Source organism: Brassica napus, chromosome A6, assembly GCF_020379485.1.
Source record: "Brassica napus cultivar Da-Ae chromosome A6, Da-Ae, whole genome shotgun sequence".
In the NCBI taxonomy this organism is placed as follows: Eukaryota; Viridiplantae; Streptophyta; class Magnoliopsida; order Brassicales; family Brassicaceae; genus Brassica; species Brassica napus.
Window position 1 is genome coordinate 9,379,396 of NC_063439.1, and position 22,435 is coordinate 9,401,830.

The 22,435-nt window shown below is 32.6% G+C and overlaps 1 long non-coding RNA gene across 1 annotated transcript; it reads right to left on the reverse strand.

Moving 5' to 3' along the window:
- Nucleotides 1-4,827: 4,827 nt before the first annotated feature.
- Nucleotides 4,828-7,377, reverse strand: LOC125610277. The gene is made up of 2 exons (XR_007340338.1): nt 6,512-7,377; nt 4,828-6,438 (listed from the first exon to the last, which is right to left on the reverse strand). It is a non-coding gene; the product is annotated as an uncharacterized LOC125610277 (long non-coding RNA).
- Nucleotides 7,378-22,435: the final 15,058 nt, after the last annotated feature.

Consider the following 22,435-nt stretch of genomic DNA (forward strand, 5'->3'; position numbering starts at 1 on the left):
TTTAATCTGATTTATATCTTTCTTTTTTTTGTAGTATGGAATTTCATCAATAAATTTTTACAGCACGTTTAATCTAATTTATATTTAACGGACATAACTTAAGGAAAGTTTAGCTATTTAAGTATATGCAGTGCATACATCTCTCCGTCCAGTCCCCAGTCTCCACATCCTTCTTTATTTTTATATTTTTGTGTTTACTATCACTATCACAAATTCCTTAATAATTTCGAGGCAGCACGTTTGCATACTATATTTGAAAATTCATCATATGATAACAATACAAGAGTTTTTTTTTTAAGACAAGTGCGGTAATTAATCACAACGCGTTAATCATTTATGAAATGGGTTTTACACAATGAGGATCAAATATCTCCCTTTCAAAAAAAACTAAAAACTCAAATAAAAAACAGAATCTATCAAGCTTCCTTCTACTTGCAATATTATAACATAACAATAGAAAAACAGAGGAGAACCCATATAAGATCATGACCGATAATATCTTCAACTCCATGAAAAAAAACCGATCATGGGCGAGTTGGGTACACACGTTTGCCGTCACCGGAATGTTCAGAAATTTGTTTAGTAACGGAGCGACGGAGGAAAGAGAGAATGGATTTGAAGATTTTGGTCTTCACCAACTCTCTCTTCTTGGGGATCACACTCCCTTGTTTCTTCAACTCCTCGAAGCTCATCTTCTTCAAAACTATAGAGATAATGTATCAGTGTGTTCGTGAATATATATATGTGTTTATGTTGCCTTGCAGTTTTGCTGAGATGCAAAGATGTGGAGTTTTATATGGAGAAGAAATGATTCCACAAATGAGTACCCTACTATTAATCGAGAAGAAGACTTTCTGCTTTTAAAGCACTTTATTAACGAAAATAAATAAATACATTGCTATCAAGTTGGCCAAGACTAGTTCACACATGTGTCCGCAGCCCATTTGCTCTAACACAATTTTATCAACAATTTCTACATAAATGTTTTAAAAATATTCTATAAAATGAAAATACGATTTTCATAAAATATCGATATTTGTAAATGTATGTGGATTTACATTCATCACCCCTGCCACTCTAAATCACTACTATAATTTGAAATTTCCATGGATCCTCACCACATCACTTTCTCATTTTCTTTCTAGCCAAGGGATCCGCGACATTGATAATCTTTAATTAACGTGTATCAGATATTTGTTAAAAGGCGCGAACTTAGATCTCTACGGTTCACACTACCATACGTGCAATATCCCTTATATATTAATTGAGGAACATTTGAAAAGATGTAACCTCAATTTTGTATTAATTAAAAGAGGCTCCAATGCATAGGTGGCACTCAATTAGGTAGTCAATTACATTCAATTGAAAAATAAGTAGGTCCACATTCGATTTTTATATGTTGTTAGATACATAAGTTGGTCAAACTATATGATATAGTGATATGATATGATATTTTCTTTCATTAAATAAAACCTACGGAATTACCATAAATGACTAATATATATATGACAATTAATGAGGTTAATAATAAAGATTTGATAACAATGTATATCTCCTCCATCATTTTTTGTTTAATTTTATATTATTAAAATAAATTAAACAATCAAATTGGCTATAAAAATAAAATTTAGATTTTTTCGTATATGTTATATTTTGAATTTTTAAAAACGACAATAAACGACTAAAACTATTAAAATTATTATGTTAACAATTAATGATCAATGGCTTAACATTTTTATTATAAGAAGATACACATGATTTTAAAACCATATGAGTAAAAAATATCATTTAATAATAAAATAAATATATATATATATATATATATATTAAACACTATATACCATAAGATTACATAAATATTTTAATATTAAAACTTTCAATGAATTTTCAAGAACATTTATAAATTATAAACTTATTAAAGATTTCAGATTGAAAATTTTATTATCGATGATTTAAATATTTTGTTATAAAACGATATGAACGATCATAGAACCGTATGATTATAAATTCTTATTTAATAAATAACTATACAAAATATACTATTCCTAGAAAAATAGGTTGGTCCATCTTAACTTATATTACACTTTTTATTAAACTAACTATCGAATTGATAAATAACGTACCAAAAAATGTTTTGCACTTTCCTTAAATAAAAGCTACAAAATTACCTAATATGATTAACGTATATGTGAAAATTAATTATAATGAATAATAAATATTTGATAACAATTTTTGTATCTTAGTTCTTTTTTTAATTTTATATTACTAAAATATATTTAAAAATCACATTAAATATATAATAAAAACATTTATAATTTTTCTTATATGTTATAATTTTTAAAATTATTAGAAATTTGAAGATCCCCAGTCTGAAAATTTTGTGATCAATAGATTATTTTTTTTGTCATAATAAGTTACAAATGATCATAAAATTGTATTAATATGAACTTTTATTTAATATTATAAGAAGATACACATTATTTTAAAACCATATGAGTAAAAAATATCATTTAATAATAAAACTTATATATTTATATATATATATATATACTATATACCATAAGATTACCATATTTTAATATTAAAACTTTCAATGAATTTTCAAAAACATTTATAAATTATAAACTTATTAAAGATTTCACATTAAAAAATTTGTTATCGATGATTTAAATATTCAGTTATAAAATGATATGAATGATCATAGAACTGTATGATTATAAATTCTCATTTAATAAATGACTATATAAAATATACTATTCTTAGAAAAATAGGTTGGTCCATCTTGACTTACATTATATTTTTTATTAAACTAACTATCGAATTGATAAATAATCTACCAAATTTTTTTTTGCACTTTCCTTAATTAGAAGCTACGAAATTACCTAATATGATTAACGTATATATGAAATTAATTATTATGAATAATAAATATTTGATAACAATTTTGGTATCTTTGTTCTTTTTTTTTAATTTTATATTATTGAAAGATATTAAAAAATCACATTAAATATATAATAAAAACATTTATATTTTTTCTTATATGTTATATTTGAATTTTTCAAAACGTCTATATATTATTAGAAATTTGAATATTCCCACTCTGAAAATTTTGTGATCAATAGATTATTTTTTTGTTATAATAAGTTACAAATGATCATAAAATATAACGCATATGAATTTTTATTTAATAAATATTCAAACTAAAAAATATATATATATATAAACACTAATGATTTAAAGCAACAAGATTGGCTGATCAATTTAGTCGTCCAGTTGAAATCTTTCAAAAGTATGTGAAAGACTAAAGTCAAAGTAAATATGGATTTAGAATAGTAGTTATATTTTACTAACCAAATACCGAAAAAAACCGAACCGAACCGAAACCAACCCGATATCCGGGTTGAACACCCGTAATCCAAATAAAGCCAAACTATTGTTTCATTCTCCAAAATATAATAAAAATAATAACTTAATCCCGTGCAAGGCGCGGATCTTATCCTAGTTTGTAAGTTATTAGAGAAGTTTATGTATTATTTTATGGACAATATGTGAAGTTTGTACACAAAAGGAAAATTTAACTATGTAGTATTTACTGAATAACAAGTAAGATAGAAAAACGAATGTTCAGTTAATGTGACTAGGCTTGTCTCTTTTGTGGTCTCTCCTTTTTTGGCATTTAACATCAAACCACGATGTTTTATTCCTTTCTTTCTACTACCCGAATCCAGTTTTTTCAACGACACGAATTCATGACTAGCTTCACAACAATATTTACAAAAGATTCTGACGTTGACTGTTGACTACTGACTTTGACAGAAATATGATTAGCAACATGTGTTAATTAAGTAAAATTTAAGAGGACAATAGATGAGATGAGACCTTGTGGAAATTGTGTATGAACTATGAACATAGCTATTAGCATTTTAGTCGTTACCAGTCTTTATTGTTTAGTGAATCTAAACAATAGTATCATCTTTTGTATGTACCAATCATGTCTAAAGTGTAATATTATGTTTTTGATCCTAGTCTATTGCTATATACAGGTGTTTTCCCTTTTGAGTATATACTTTGCTTTTGCTATATCCTAACTAGCTAGGAGTATATTGCTTTTCTTCCTGGCTTTTTTTGATCAGTCCCAGGAACATTCCCAGAAACATTATAGAAGCCATCGCCCAATTTATTTTGTGTGTGTGTGTGTAATAATATATATAGGTTTTTCTATTAATAGTTTTTACATAAACGTTACTACATACTGTAAGTGTATATGTATGATACCGTATGAGCGTGAAAGCTAACTTAGGATGTGGTCCTTTTTCGAAAAAGGGCATTAGTAATTTTGGAAGATTCGTATTTGCATTATTGTTAAACAGCTGTAGAGGCAAAGACCTGACTTTTTATATAAGGCCAAGACAATTACTTTCTTATGTAAAGACCAAATGCGAATTGCATCCACTTCTATAGATCTGAAAACGTCCATAACTTTATTTTACTATCAATAGTAAGGACCAAATATCTAGCATTAGAGACAAGTTTCGGTTTAAACCTGGTTTGGTTTTACCAAGTGTTGTGTTCTGGTTCATTTGTTGCTAGTAAACTCAGGCTTAGGATCTTTGCATTTAAGTTCGTCGTATTGTAAGTTGCAATTATGTTTCAGGTGGAATGTATACACAACATTCTCCAAAAAAATATGTTAAAACCTAATTAAATATACCCTCTCTAAACTTTTACGAATCTTGATTATCCAGATAGCACGATAGTTAATACAAACCATCAATAATCAATGTGATTGTAACTAAATGATAGTTAAGGGAAGCGAGTGTTTAAGGCTAATACCACAACTTAATCGGTTTATTTACAAAGAGGACATCATAATCATCGCCGTTTGTTACCCCTACCGGAAACTGAACAATAGAAACATTTAATTTAAAACATAAAAAAAAAAAAGAGAAACAGAGGTTACACGGTGAGAACACCAACATATTACATCTACATATATATCAAACCCACAAAATATCATGGCGGCGCAAATACCCTAAACCCCAAGAATAGAACCGGTCAAGGATGAGTTGGGTACACGCACCCTCCGTTGCCCTTCCCGTGGCCGTTGCCATTAGAGTGATCAGAGGTCCGGCTACTACAGGGAGAAAAGGCAGAGATAATGGCTTCGACGGCCATAGTCTTCACCAGCTTCCTCTTAACGGGAATCACACTCGCTGCTTCTTTCTTCACCTTACGCTCCGCAGTAGAACTAGAAATTTCTCCTTTGGAATTCATATTCCTATTAGCCTATTTATTTGTATCTATGTGTGTGTTTTGTACTTTTGTTCTTGTGTTTGTTTGATGCTTTTGTAATTGAGAAGGCATGCAAAATGTGGGCTGATTTATATAGGCAGAGGAGATGCCTTTAAGTGAGAACTGTTAACTTCTGCTCTAAGTTGCTCCATGTCGTGTCAGCCAACCATTTGCTGTAAAGAGGAAATTTAAGTTAACACCTTCTACTTTTGATATAAGTTCCGAGTGGAATAACAAAACCAAACGAAACTTTCCTTAAATTTCGAGAACATTTTAATATTTCTGGAGCATACGTGGATGCGTGGATACATATTAATCTAAAAAAGAAATTGATTAAGATTAACAATTGAATTATAATAGGCAATTTCCATGCAAAATTAACATTAGCAGATGAGGACAGCAACTTGGGAACCAAGCAACGGGGAAAACGACGTTCGACACATGTTATTTAGTGAGGAGCTCTTTTCTATTCACGACTCTTGTCTCACTACAAGAAAAATGCGTTTTAATAGCGGACGAATAACGCTATATAACGATACTATAGCGGTTTTTGAAACGCTGTATCATCGCCCGTCATAATAGGTAAAAGACATTACATAGCGGTTTTTTATGCTGCTATCTTTTCTTCCGATACCATAACGTTTTCTATCTGCAATTAAATATTATTTAATAGCGTGTCATAAATGCTATTACTTATATTAAAATTTTTTATTTTAAAAATTATTTATGGAAATTTAATTGCTTGAAAATAAAAACATAATTAAAATTTAAATTGGTTTATATATTTAAAAATTTGTTTATTATTTAAACTGATTTATAATAAAACTGGTTTACAAAAAGAATATGGTATACAAATTAGAAAATAAATCAAAACTAAACCAAAAACTTAAACCAAGATTTAACCTAAACCTATTTACTAACTAAACCTAATACGGTAACGACTAAACCAATCTTCTTAACTCCGCCGTCTTCGACCTCTGGCTTCCGCGTATTCGTGCCTCCGCCTCCTCATGCCCCCGCCTCAAATCACCTTGCTCTGAACCACATCTACCTCCGCCTCCGTCTCTGGTTCGTAACACCTCCGGCGCATCTCCGCTATGTCAACCTTCACCTCTGGCGCGCATCCCTTTCATCATTATTCCAGATCTTTGAGCAAAAGTAATAGATTTTATTAGAAAATAAAAGATGAAAAGAAGATGAACACGAAAGAAGAGACAACCCAAAGAGGAGGAGGCGAGGTCATGGTGATGGTGGTGTGCTTGAACCCGTTACGACAGAGGACGAGTTTGAGAGATCGTGAGATGAGGATTGAATAGGTGATGAAAGAGGAGAATTGATAGGAGAAGATGATTGCAGGATATGAGATGATGAGAGAGGAGGATTTCAGATGAGTTATGAGCAAGAAGATTGAAGAGATGGTGAGAGAGGAGGAGACGAGAGATCGTGAGAAAGAAGATGAAAGAGATAATGCAAAAAAATAAAATATTAAACTGAATCACTTTTGTCCGTTAGATTGAGTTATATCAACGGTGGAGATCAAATATATTAGCTATCCTCACCATCCTGTTTTAACCAATGAAATTTTTTACTCTTTGTTTTATTAATTGACCAATGAGAAAGAAGGGAAAGGATTAACAAAAGAGTGAGTAACCATTGGATTAAAAGGAATCAATAGTCATAGATTAACTAATCAAAACTGTTTTATTTAATAGATGTTTTAAAAATTATAATTTTATTATGTAACTAGTTTTATTTATGTAAAAATTAAATTATCATTTACAATTATAAAGTTACGATAAGAACTATTGAATTTCAGATTTAACATATAAGATTTTAAAGCAAAGGTTTGTGTGATAGGGTTCAAAGGTTATATTTAATGTTTGAAAAAGAAAATTTGAAAAGATCATATATTTATAATAATTTTTAATAGTTGTTTGTTTTATTAAAACTTGGAAATATTAGATCTGGGATTTTTCATTTAAAGTTTAGGGTTTATATGATGTTTGAATAGGGATATAGAGTTTAGGGTTTGAAAAGATGTAAAGAATTTAGGGTTTGAGGTTTAGATTTAAGATTTGAATTGAATATTAATTTTGAAAATATTAAAATTTAAATTTAAAACTTAAGACTAGAATATGAAAATATTTGAGCGTTAGGCTTGTGTTTATAATTTAGGGTTTAAAATATGTTCTAAGTTTAGGGTTTTAAATAACCAAACATAGCATTTTTAATTATGTTTTGCTATTAAAACTAAGTGTTACGTTAAAACTATACACTATTATAGCGTTTTTAAATATGCCATTCTATCATAGCGTTTCAAAATGTACAAACGCTATCTAAAACTAAGGTGTATGTCAATTATAGCACAAAGGCAAAAAATGCTATCCTTTACTGCTATTAAAACACATTTTTCTTGTAGTGTCTAAAGAACAATATATAAAATTTTAACGAATATACATACATAGTCATAGATAATATTCTCTTCATTGAATAATAAATGATGTTTCAGTATTATATTTCTGTTTAAAGATGATCTCTATATTATCTTTCAAATACATCAAAATTTAAGAAAAGGTAAAATGGTTTGTATATTATCTTTATATTTTACTCTTATTATTATGTTTATACATCTTTATATTTTACTCTTATTATTATGTTTATACATCATATTATTTTGGCATGGGTGGATCTTTTTTATCCTAAAGAAGAAGGAGGTATTGGCGTACGAAAGCTCTGTAACTCGTCTATGTGTTCGCTATGAATTTAATTTGGAAAATTTCTTTGCATACAAGTTCTCTGTAGGTCTCTTTGATTCAACAATACTTGCTAAAACAAAAAAAAATCGGGATATAAAGGAGGACGGTAAAGGATCTTTGATATGGAGAAAACTTTTGAAGTTGAGACCTTTGTGTCAGTTCATTCGGTTTGAGGTAAATGATGGTCAGGCTGCTTTCTTCTAGTTTGATGATTGGCTACAAATGGGGAAGCTTATCAACATCGCTGGTGCTGTTGGCATTTGTTATCTTAGAGTTGCACGTAACGTGTGTGTCTAAGAGATGCAATTTTGCACTCTAATTGGAACATAAGGGGTCATAGAAGTCGCTATTTCCATGCTCTTTACGATAACATTCAGAGTGAACAGGTCCCTCACGACACTCTTGGCAGCAATATTGTGCTCTGGAAGCATTTTGATGATACCTATAAATTTTGTTTCTCATCGGCCAGGACTTGGGATCAAATTAGGGCGAGAAAGCCACTGTTTTTCGAAGTTAGAGTGTATGGTTTTCTTAAGGAGGCCCGCGTTCTTCATTTATAATGTGGTTGGCAATTAAAAATAGATTGTCAACAGGTGATAGAATGAGAGTTTGAGGTATTCGTCAGGATTGTGTCTTATGTAGAGAGAGGGATGAGACACGAAACCATATTTTCTTTGCTTGTCCTTACTCCTTTATAGTCTGGGACAAGCTTGCGAATCGATCGAGTGGGAGATAGGACTGGCCCAGACTGGATGGCTACGCTGCAGTTTGTAAGTGGTAATACTCTTTGAAGCATGGACAAGATTCTAATAAATATGGTGTTTCAGAGCTGCATCTACCATCTATGGAAGAAGAGGAATTAGAAGAAGCATCAAACTGGTTGTCGGACAATGAATCAAGTGGTTCGGATCATTGATAAGGCGATGCACAACATGGTTACTTTTCTTTGATATAAGGTTGACCATAAGTTTGCAGGCTTGTGTCATGTGTTTGAAGTATCAGCTTCACATAGGAGATTAAAATCATTCTTTTACAATATTGTATATTTTTTTTTTTTAGTTTCTTTTAGTCTTGTATAAATGCTTATATTTTATTCATTGATCAATAAATTTCACATTTCATCCAAAAAATTATATTCATGGTGTTAACTAATCTAAATTTATGGTTTAGATTTGAGAGATGTGGTTTTGGGATAGAGTTTAAGATTTTAAAAATAAATAAATAAATACTAAACTTTATAAAAGTAGGTTTGTATATTAATCTAGATTTATGATTTAGTTTTTGTGAGATGTATTTATTAAAATAATCGATCATTTCTATTATATTAATCGATCATATAATAGAATTGTCGTACAATCATAATGTTTCTGCTTTCTAGCTTTTAATGTCCAAATAGGATCAAGAGATGTGATCTTGTTGATAAATAGCGTAGAGACATAACTGTACATGTAGATTCGCTTTGGATCTCGGCTAAATATCATTTTTCCATGAAATCGTATATTCGTATTGGGATAACTGAAGTCATATCCTCTCTTTTTGTGTATTTGTTCATTTGTTTTCCACATCTTTGTGGTTCTGTACTCTCTGTCTATAGTATTAAAATAAATGCGTTCAGACCACAACATCTACACTTGGTCGCTAGGAACCACGCAAAGATCAGCCAAGGGCCCATTTATGTTCCTAAATTTTACTTTTATATGATCTAAAGATTTTGTTGTCTGACATTTGTGAAGAAAAACGAACGAAACGTGACGAAATTACAGAACAACACACAATTATAGTCTTTAATAGATAGATACAAATACAACCATGATTAATAGCGACTGTGAACTAGGATACTAACATTACCATGAAACAGCTGTAGAGTACTAGTTAGACGTAGACGTTATTACAGTAATGAAGCCATAATCCAATAAACTGTTAGTTCTTTTTCCCATATAAATCATGACAATATTCATAAAACGGATGGATCAAAGATAGTGTCACTGTATAAATTTACAAATTTATATTATAAAGAGCATTAATCAACGGAATATTTAGCTGTATTTAACTAGACTTCGAGGATAAATGAATGAACTGGCAACGGGAAACGGTTCAATTAAACTTCTTTGCCAAGACAAAGACAATGTAAAGTGATGTACAATTAAGACGACACAACATACATGAACATGAGGCTATTTCCAAATTGTCTACTCCATTTATTTATTTTATTTTTTTGAATTGAATGTTAAATTTAATTAAAAAACATTTTTACAAGGAGAATTGAGCTAGATAACCTTCAAACAAATTATAATTCACCAACTATCTAAAAATTCTCATTTATCGGTATACCATGTCCATAATATATATTATTGCCATATTGCCCACATATTCAACCGGTGAAACTTATTACCAAAAAAAATTAAATAAATAATTAATTAATGTACCAAGTAAAATATATGGCCAAGTTGTATTCACTCTTACCTCTCAAGATAATTAGATAACTTTAAGGAAGATGAAGATGAACGTGGTCTTTCATTATGCACACATCTTCTTGAACTGAATTTCTTCTCATGAGAAGAACAAAGAACAACGATGAAAGCGTATACGATGAGCAGACATAATTCACTACAAGAAATTAGGTGTATTGTTACTAATTTCTCTGTCACAATATTAAAAATTCTGTCACAATATAACTATTGTGACCAATTTGTTACTGTTATAAATGGTTACAATAGCGTCGTCACAAATTTTTATGGGTAACAAAAACGTTACAAATGTTGTGACTAACTTAATAGTGATAATTTCATCACAAATCATGACTATATACAAAAGTAATAATATGGTCATAACTATCGTCCAATAATAACGTAATAAAATCGTCATATTATGCGACTAACATAACGTTACAATTTCGTCTTAGTTGTGAGTCTCGTGACCGAACAATAGTCTGAAAATTGTTACAATTAGAGACTGGTAATTTGTCTCCCCTCCGTACTAATTAGTGGCCGATATACAAATTAACTCTGTCACGCTTTATTACTAGAAATTCTCCACAGAACGTCTTAATGAGCTACTCGTTCCACATGTATTATACGTCAATTATTTATGAGAGCTTTTTGCGATTTCATCGAAATTGGATGCTAATAATTCATCCTAATGTTAAAACTTTGACTAAATCATTCTAACAACCAGTGTAAGCAAGAGTACACTATATTATTACTATTCATTAATAGTATTTTGTTTAGTAAAAAAATAAACAATTACAGTATAAAATAAACAATTACAAAAGAAAAATTAATCACACAACGCCTTTGTCTTTGCCTTTGTGGTCCCCGCCGCTAGTGATGAGGGAGGCGCCTCCGGTAAAGAACACTCGAGGCGGTGCTTAATGATGAGCGGTGGTGATGAAAAGCGACTCATCCGGTCTCTTCCCATTCTCTCTCAGATCCGCTGCACAGTGATAATAAGAATAAGGTGACGCCATTGATGTCCGGTAGTTCCAGTGGCTACAGAGTAGCTTATGGTGGTCCGAGGAAGCTCAAATGATGACTAAGGTGACGGCTGAGTCTTGTATTATCCGAAGGCAAGGAGAAAAAGCTGAGCGGAGGTGAAAAGATTAAAGAAAACGGCGGCTACTACTCTCTCTCTATGGCTGCTAGGGTTATTCAGTGAAGAGGGTGATGCATATATACATATATAGTACGATTAGTAAAGAAATGAAAAAAGAATACTGGGCTTTTATTGGCCTAAAGAGTGTTAATAAGACTAAACCATATTTCAGTTTCACTACTCTCTTGCGTGGTGTTTAAAATGTTTATACAATAGATATATCACATCTCTCATATATCCCTTTTTTACCTAACTGCTTGATTTTACATCAACATAATAATAATCAAACGCTAAATATCACAAACATAATATGTAAAAAGTTTAGGATTTTGGTATGATAAATTATGAAAAATGATGCGTAAGCTAAATTATCATCTCTTAATTATTGGAGTAAATACTTATGTAATATTAACTCATAGAAAGTCTTAAAAACTTCAACTATAGCAAAAGAAGTAAAATGTAAATATAATAATTATTAAAAATTAAAAATACATATTTGTACATATATATATATAATGGTTTGTGACTAATTGTTAGTAGCTAAATTATAACAAATTGTTACATAAAAAAAACGTTAATAAGTTAGTAAAAATTAGTTACAGCAAACATAGTTACAATGACGTCACAAGTAGTGTGTTGACTATTTCCATTACATTAATGTTACTAATTGTGACAAATTTTTGTTACAACTTTGATCGTCACTGTATTGAGACGAAATAATTACTAAACTGTGACGTAAAAATATAGTTAAAATAACGTATCTTTTATGTCACAAATTTGTCACCAATAAATATTGTCACAAAATTTCGTAACAATATCTCATTTTTCTTGTAGTGTAACAACTCTTTCATTTCTTTTCTTCTTTCTCTTAAATCATTGATTTTCACATCATGATTTTGTTTTCATACTTTGTTTTCGTTTTTTTTTTTGTTTTAGTGATCCAGTGGTGAAGAATAACGACGGCGGACCGGTAAAAGCGTCGCCGTGTCGGAAAAAAGGAGAAGAGATGAAGATGATCTTTATATGGTAGTGAAGAATAACGACGGTGAACGAAATGAAGGTGTATCAGCATGTTTGACAAAAGAAGAATTGAAGAAGATGAACTTATCGTCTATATTATATTCGGGAAAGGAATAGTATAGTACATATTCTTTAGTGTAGTTATTTATGTAAAGTTACTATACTATTTGAATATATATCTAAAAAATCCCTTTAAAATGTAATCATCTACATATTTACAAATTTGATAATTTTCTTCTATGTCATTTTATGAAATTGATTGTAATATGAAATTCATACTATATTGGTTTAAACGTAATGATTAAAACCAATTTTGGATAGATGACAAATAAACTCTTATATTAGTGTACTATACTACATTTCTACACTATAAATAATATTTATATAGTATAAATTAATATTACATAATTTTATGTATTATTTTTTATTTTGATATTTGGATTTAGAGTATATTTGAGTTTATGGTTTAGTAATTAGTGATTAGGGTTTAGTATTTAGAGTAATAAGGGTGAGTTTGAGGCCATTATTAGATTTTGAGATTTGGGTTTAGAGTTTAGGGTTTATGGTTTATATTTGGGTTTAAGCTTTATACTTGGATTTAGGGTTTAGTGATTAGGATTTAGGGTTTAGTATTTAGAAAGGGCGGGGTTGGGATTTGGGTTTAGTGAACATGTATCGTTTCATTTGACGATTAATAAATAATGTTTTATTTTGTTCACTAATATGTACTATACTATTTATTTTATTTCGTTCTATTTGGGTTAGAGGCTATACTTGGGATTAGGGTTAAGTGATTAGAGTTTAAAGTTTAGTATTTGGAAGGTGTGGAGTTAAGGTTTGAGTTTAGTGATAGCAGTTTAGGGTTTAATATTCAAAATGTGCCTTCAAGTGTCCAATATTGGAAAACAATTTATAGATTGTATTTGAGTTTATAGGTTCCTGCCTAGGGTTTAGATTTACTAAGTAGAGGTTTGGGTATAGTAAACCGTATTATATACTATTTGGGTTTATGCTTTCTTAATTAGGGTTTAGCTTTAATAATTAATGGTGTGTCTTGTATTGTTGTATTTTTGCGGGTGGAGAGGATTTACTATTTGCATTCCATACTATGGATACACCACTGAAATTTTTTGATTATTTGAAACATTCGTATACTATACTACTATGACTATATGGAATAGAAGATATGTAACATGCTAACCAAGTAAATGTGCCTTCAAGTAAATTTATAGATTGTATTTGGGTTTATAGGTTCATGCATATGGTTTAGATTTAGTAAGTAGAGGTTTGGGTTTAGTAAACTATATTATATACATTCTATTTGGGTTTATGCCTCTTTAATTAAGGTTTAGCTTTATTAATCAGTGGTGTGTCTTTCTTCTTATTTGGATCATTTCTTTCTACTTTTGTACCAGCAACTTGCATATATAGAAGGTATAATCGGATAATATGAAGCCTAAATGTTAGTTTGTTCATTTAGGGTTTAGTGATTAAGATTTAGAGTTTAGTATTTGGAAGGTGGGGTTTGAGATTTGGATTTAGTGACCCTATCATGTATCGTTCCATTTGACGATTAATAAAGAGTGTTCTATTTTGTTTACCATTATGTTTTATACTATATTTTTTGTTCCATTATATATGGGTTTAGGGTCTATACTTGGGTTTAGGGTCTATACTTGGATTTAGTGATTAAGATTTAGGGTTTAGCGATTAGCAATTAGGTTTTAGTATTTGGAAGGTGGGGACTGAAGTTTGGGTTTAGTGATAACTGTTTAGGGTTTAGTATTCAAAAGTTAGGTATGAGTTTAACATTTAAGAGTTGTGTGTTGGGTTAGTCATATACTATTTCTCATATGAAATGAAACCATCCTTTTATTTTTCATTATGCACTAAATTCATTTCAGTTTCTACACCGTTAATTCATTTATTTATTTCATGAAACCACATCACTAATCTAATTTAAAATTGTATGTGGTAATAAACACAAGTTACGTGTATGTCATCCATATCTCTCATTCTGAACAGTTATCTATTAAAGTGTTCACACCTTAAAACGACAACGTTATCTCTTTCTTCTTTTTTCACCGGTTACTTGTAATTAAAGAGGGTATAACCGGATAAATTATAACATAAATGATAGTTTCTTCATTATGTCAACATCAGTGCCATCCACCTCATTTCTATTATGAATTTGGTTATTGGACAAATAAACCCTTTTTACAAACTAGTGTACCTTTTTAAAAGTAAATAAAAAGATCTAATTCTTTCTAATGATTCTCAACAATTTATCAATATTATGATCTCTCTATCTGGTTCCAAACCAATACTCCATCCCGCCCGCGTACTCCTCATCATCTCTTTTCAGAATCACAATTAACATATTTCTCATATTTTTGTCAAGCCTTTTTATCAAAACTGCAGCAGGAGAAGGAGACTCTCCATGTCTCTTTTGTTCTTTTCTATCCAGATCATATGCACCGCTGACTGAAGCATATATCTCACCGTGAAAGTCTGGATTTTACTCCACCCTGAGCCACCTGTGATCATACCAATAAGATTTCCCCAACTCGCACGGTACTGGTCCTTTAAAACACCTTTCATTAGTGCTTCCCACACCTGAGCCGAGTAGGTACATTAAAAAAACAAGTGACTCAGAGACTCCATAGACTACTGACTGAATTTACAAGTTGTATCAACAACCGCATTCCAACATTTCATTTGATCTCCTGTTGAAAGTCTCCCACGAATAGTGATTCAGGTCATGAATGAGAATTTTGGAGTAGCATGTTTAAACCATACCGCTTGATGCCAAGAACAGAGTTGATGCTTCTCTTTAATGCTGAGCCAAGTTTCTCGTGTTGAGACACCTTCTTGTATTTTCCTTTCTCATTCTTCCATAATGAGATATCCTCCCCTTGACTCCAATTCTCTTTGTAATTTTCAATTTCCATTTCAACTCTGTTTAAGATTTGCACACAATAATTTCTTCTTCTATGACTTCTACTATCCTCCACAGTAGCATTGGTTGGAATTCCCATATCTATATATCCCCCTTCTCGCAAGATATCCTGTAAACAATCCATTGAAGACCATTTTTCGTTCTAGAATGACTCTTTTCTACCATTGCGAACCTCCACTTTGTAAAATTGCTTAGCTATTTCCCGACACTTAAGAATCTTTCTCTACATCCATGAACCATCTTGAGAATTCTACTTAACCGTCCATATAGAGCCTTTTCTGATAAGATAAATCTTGATCCAACTAATCCATAGAGACTGAGCTGAAAGAATCCTCCATATAAGCTTGAGACAGCATACCAAATTCATTCTTTTAGCGGCCTCAAACCCAATCCACCTTCTTGTTTTGTTTTACAAATGTCTACCCAAAATACATTTGCTTACCTTCCATTCAAAACCGGATCCGACCACAGAAAAGCTGAGCATATTCTTTCTATTTCTTTGATACAGCCACTTGGGAACCGGAAAGCAGACATCCAAAAAAGTTGTTAAACTTCTTATGATAGAGTTTATTAACTGCAAACATCCAGGATATGAAAGGAATCTCCCCGTCTAGGAGCTGATCCTCTTTATAATCTTTTCAACCAGAGGAAGAAAGTCTGTAACAGTCATATTCTTTGTTAGGAATGGGAGTCCCAAGTATCGTACCAGAAGCTTTCCTGTTGTAAACCCATGTCTAGCAATCTCTTCTTCTCTTACTATTCTAGCCATAAACAAGGTTGACTTCTCCATACTGATCTTCAGACCGCTAATCTTATCAAACTCTTCAAAAATTCTTAAGATCCCTTCAATCGAATGTTTTGTTCCATCAGCAAAAATCATCAAGTCATCCGCAAAACACAAATGTGTTAGATCGAGATTCTTACACTTTGGATGATATCTTATCTTCCCTCTTGCAGCCACCCCATCTAGCATCTTTGATAAGACATTCATACAAATCACAAATAAGTAAGGCGAGAGAGGCATCCTTAATCCTTGTTTACTTTGAAAATACCCAACTAGTTCCCTATTGACTTGTATCGAAAATGAAGCTGATGTTATACAGCGTGAAATCCAACTTATAAACTTGTCTGGCAAACCCAAGCTTTCAGCGTGTTCAGAAGAAAACTCCATTGCATTGAATCAAAAGGCATTCGAAATGTCTATTTACAGAGCACATCTAGGTGATATATCATCTCTATGATAATCCTTTACCAATTCAGTAGCAAGAAACAGATTCTCCATTAGCAAACGCTCCTTAATGAAAGCCGATTGGTTCCAGGTAATAAACTTAGGCATAATCCTTTTGAGCCTATTAGCAATGATTTTTGATATTATCTTATACAACACATTGCAACAGGATATGGGTATGTAGTCCTTCATCATCTTCACTCCTTCCGTATTTGGTATGAGTGCTAAAATTTTAGAGTTTAAACCTTTAGGTAGAAACTCTGTAATGAAGAACAATTGAGCAGCCACTGTGATATCTCCTCCAATAATTTCCCATGCCTCCTTAAAAAATTCAGTAGTAAACCCATCTGGCCCCGACGACTTATTGCTAGGCATTCTGAATATTATTTCTTTGATCTCATCTTTTGTTACCTCTCTTTACAGCTTAGAACAATCCATTTCACTACATTTGAAATCCAAAAGCTCTGTTAAAATATTCACATAGACTCCTTCAAAGTCCATTGATTATCTTCTCATGAACTCATCAAAGAAATTCTCAGCTTCTACTTTATCTCTTCACCAATTTTTGCAACCGATCCATCCGCCCTTTGAATTTCATGGATAACATTCTTAACTTCTCGGATCTTTGCTGAATTATGGAAAAATTGATTATTCTCATCTCCCACGTCCAGCCAATAGATTTTAGATGTTTGCTTCAGAAATTTCTCTCCAAGTCAGCCAATCTTTGCTACTTGACAGTTGCAATCTCTTCTCGCATTGCTTCCGGTATTGGGTTCTCCAAGGTCTCTTTTTACTTTATACATAAGACTTTATATGCTTCCTTTGTTCTTTTGGGTAAGTTTCCAATTTGAACTTACTAAGTTCTCTTGATGGTTGCTTCCAGAGTTTTTAACCGTTTTATAAACCTAAACATCGCAGATGTCGAATGATATAGAGTTTCCCCTGTTTGAAACTACGTTAGGCGCTAGTTGGGCGGTTATCCTAGGCCTAGCGAGTTACCGAAAAATTGGGGATTAAGCGGGATTTACGCGGGGCCTAGTTATTATATAGTTTAGCATATAAACTAAATTGTTTGTTTGGTGCAGTAGTTTCCGTCATCTTAAACGTCCCAGCCACCTGGGTTCGAAGGCAAGTTAGCGAAATTTTGTCATATTTTTTTTGTTTTTCTTTAATGAAGGGTATAATTGTAATTCTCACTTCATCTTCCTCATTTAGGGCTGTGATTCTGCAACTCAAAAACACAGCCGCATTCTTTAGTTTTCTTAGCTACATCACTTTTCTCTGTTTCTTTAACCTAATACTTACGGATCTTGTATATATTGATTGATTTTTAACTTTAAATGGGCAAAAAACGAAGTTTATCAAAGTCTCCGAGTTTTTGTCCGATTAACGCCAAATCGAAACGCTGCTTGAACGCCGAGCGTTTATTCACCGCGTTTTCGGGTTCGGCGGCCGCGTTTTCGAACACGGAGAGTTTCATATCCTCTCCATTGATCCTCCCTAAGTGGTTGAAACATACTCCACTTATTTAAATTTAATAGAAATATTTGTTTATTTGTCACCTTCGAAATTTATTGTATCTGCTTAATACTCATACTATTAAAGAGTTTTTATTTTATATTGAAAAGTAATGTCTGAAGTAACTGGGAAATGAGTTGGTGTGACATATTGGGAGGGCAGGGGCCACCAACTTCTTAATTAAGATTGGATTTCCATTGCAAACAGCGAAAGAAAAACAGAGATACTATTAATCGGAATTTTAATGAACCTATTAGGTGTTATCTCCATTGGTAGAATTATAATGGGTGTCTCACAAATAAAAATGATTTGAAAGAAGCAAAAAGAAGAATGAAAATTTCTCATGAGATTATTTTATCTGAGAATTTTCATCAACCTCATGAAAACTCTCATAACTAATATATCTTTCGTTTATTGGTTTGTTTCTTATTTTAGATAAACTTTAATTCAAGAATGGAAACTATTACTATTATTATTACATGAGATACTCTAAAAATTCGGTCTTCTCGCTTTCACTTTTTATATCGTCATGACATACCGATCATAACCACACAACTTTATTCCATTTGTTTAATTAAATGTCTTCAGTTCTATGATCTATCTCATCTTCTATTGATTTTAAACATAAAATGTGTTATGTCGACTAAACTTCTAGAAAATGAATACTTATAATTTTGTTTGACTGCTTATATATTTAATCATTATCTTGTGTAGAAATAATCATTTTCTAGGTTAGGATGTACAAATTATAGGTTTATGATCATATCTTATCAAGAAATTTATAAGTCCTATAAATTATTTTATGGGGGTAGTAAATAGGGATGTAAAGTTTATAGCGTTGGCACTAGCCAAGATGTAGATCTCCATGTAAATTGTTTGCGTTCTCGAATCTCGTGGAGCTATTGAACTTTTAAATCTGAAAGTCCTTTTGAACTTTACTACGATAATATAGTGTTTTTGGAACAAAATTAACAATTAGCATAAAGTATAATGTTATTTTCCTTCTCAGAATAATAGAAAGTTGAAATAGCTCCAAGACACTGAGGTTAAGTCCGCAAACAATTATGATTATGAGACACAAAAAGAGTACTGTTTTCATAGTCATAGCTTAATCAAAAGTTCACAACCCATCATAATAACAACAACCTGTTTATTTATCTTACAACAGAGGATGAATCATCATCACGCTACCGGAAACTGAACAGTACAAACATTTAAATTTAAGCAGAAACAAAGAGGCGCAAAATTACCAAAAACTTAGACAACAAGAACACCTTATATGTATACAACAAGAACGAAGAGAACAAAAATTTCATAACGCCGGCGCAAATATCTTTAACCCCAAGAAGAGGACCAATCATTGACCAGTAGGGTGCACGCGTCCTCCGTTACCGTTTCCGGTAGGCTCAGAGCTCCGGCTACTACCAGAACCGGAGGGGGTGAAGGCAGAGATAATGGTTTTCACGACCATGGTTTTTACCAGCTTTCTCTCAACGGGAATCACACTCGCTGTTTCTTTCTTCACCTTCCGGTCAACCGCAGAACTGGACCCTTCTCCTCTGGAACTCATCTTTAGCCTACTTATTTTTATTTACGTGTATATAAGTTTGTATGTGTCTGTGTTTGTTGCTGTTGAAATTGTTAATTCCATGCAAAACGTAGGTTAGTTAGAGTTTATATAGAAAAGGTGCCCTTAAGCGAGAATTAAACTTGTGCTCTAAGTTGCTCACGTCCATGACCATACCCATGTGTTGGCCAGCCACTTGTTGTAACGAGGAAATTTACATCTCCTACTAAGAATTTGAGAAACACTAATAAAACAAAATATTACAATAATATGAAATTTCCATGCACCATGATGGCAAAAAAAAGAAGGTATTTATTAGACATGACGAAGAGGCATCAAGATTGGAAACTAATTAAGGGTTTCCCATTAATATTTAGTATAGGAGTACATGTAACCGGGAATTCAACACCAGAGCCGGGTATGATATTTTCGGAGTCCTATTTGGAACAAAAAAAATTATTACTATTCATAAATTTTACAAATTTACATAGTTTCATAGTATATAATTTATTCAAATCTCAATCATACCAATATAAAATCCATCAAGATTTTATAAACATTTTTGTAAACTAGAAATTATTATCTAGTTTTTACAAAATTTAATATTTTAAAGTTATTATATCAATACATATATAATTTTTTTTTTTGAAAATGGAGACCCCAAAAGTTGGAGACCCATTTGAAATGTTTAAAAAGAATATGCACAAGTCCGGCTAAGTTCAACACTAAAAGTATACATATGAACTAGCAGTCTTGCACGGATCACATATGAAAGAATATGCTTCTATATTCTTGGAGTAGTCTAACATATTATCTTAGTATCCCTTGTAAAATGTAACAAACACAACCACCTGTATGTATTTAAACATTGTATCTACGATAATGAATGACAAGGGAATTACAGCTGATTACACGGTATCAGAGCCTTCAAAGCTCCCGAGATCCTCTCTTCTCTTCTCTTAAATCAGCTCATCTCTCTTCCGCTTCTTCACCTCTCTCTCATCCCAATTCTTTCTCTTTTCTTTCCTATCAATGCCTAATCAAAACCCCATTGAAAGGGCTTTCAGCGTCAACAACATCAAATCGCACATCCCTCTGATCTTATATTACGAGGAACACAATTACGATGCGTGGCGAGAATTGCTTCTTACCCACTGTTTGGCATTCGTCGTTGTGGGACACATCGACTGAACCAGTTTACCGGAGAACAACGACGATGCTGCTTGGATTAAGCGCGATGGCCTTGTGAAACTGTGGCTATACAACACACTGGCTCAGCCTCTGTTTCGCAGCATCTTCAAAATTAGTAGAACCGCAAAGGACGTCTGGCTCCGCATCGAAAATCAATTCAGAAACAACAAGGAGGCTCGCGCACTACAACTGGATCACGATCTTCATACTACTGAAATTGGCGACCGCACGATCCATGACTATTGCGAAAAGCTAAAATCCATTTCGGATCTCCTCGCAAACCTTGATGCTCCTGTAGGAGACCGGACCCTCGTCTTGTATCTCCTCAATGGCTTGAACGAAAAGTATGACAATATCATCAACGTCATCAAACCCAACTTTCGAAACAGCCAAATCGATGCTCTTGAATGAGGAAACACGACTCAAGCGCGGCCACAAGCCACGAGTCAACAATGACACTCCTTCATCCTCTACCGTCTTGACTGTAACCAATGAGAAACCGCAGCCACGCAAACAACATAACAACAGGAAGCAGGGCAATCACGGAAGAGGACGAGGTGGCTACAACAATCAACGCCCCTGGTACAACAACTGGAACCAACCGTGGCAACAACCACCCTTCCCAAGCATGATGCAATGACCGCAGTATTCAACCCCGTGGCAGCAGACAAACCCGAGGGGCATTCTAGGCTCAGCTCCTCACCCTCCTGCCCAAGCAAACGTTGCTGAGACCATGTTACAACCAACAACGGACTTCACCAGTGCTTTCAACACCATGACCATTGGCGATCCTGGCGCAGCAAATTGGTACATGGACTCGGGTGCCACTGCTCACTTGGCGTCCTCCTCAGGTATACTAAACACTGTTCTTAAACATAACACCGGAAATTCGGTCATTGTTGGTAACGGTTCCAAGATCCCTATCTTTTCCATTGGTTCTTCTTCTCTTTATACACCATCTCGTGCCTTGTCTCTGTCTAACGTTCTTGTTGCTCCAAATATTATTAAAAATCTTATCTCTGTTCGTCGGTTTACTAATGATAATTGGTGTTCGGTCGAATTCGATCGTTTTGGTTTTTCTATTAAGGATCTCATCACCAAGACAACACTGCTACGCAGTAACAGCACGGGGGATCTTTACTCCATCACTTCCAGTCATAATAAACCGGCGGATTCTCCTTCAGCCTTCATCGTTTCTATTCCTTCTCTCTGACACAAGAGATTGAGACACGTTAACAATGCTTCCCTTCGCTCTCTAATTTCTTCTAAAGTTATTTCTTGTAATAAAGGCTAGTTTCCAACTTGTTGTGAAG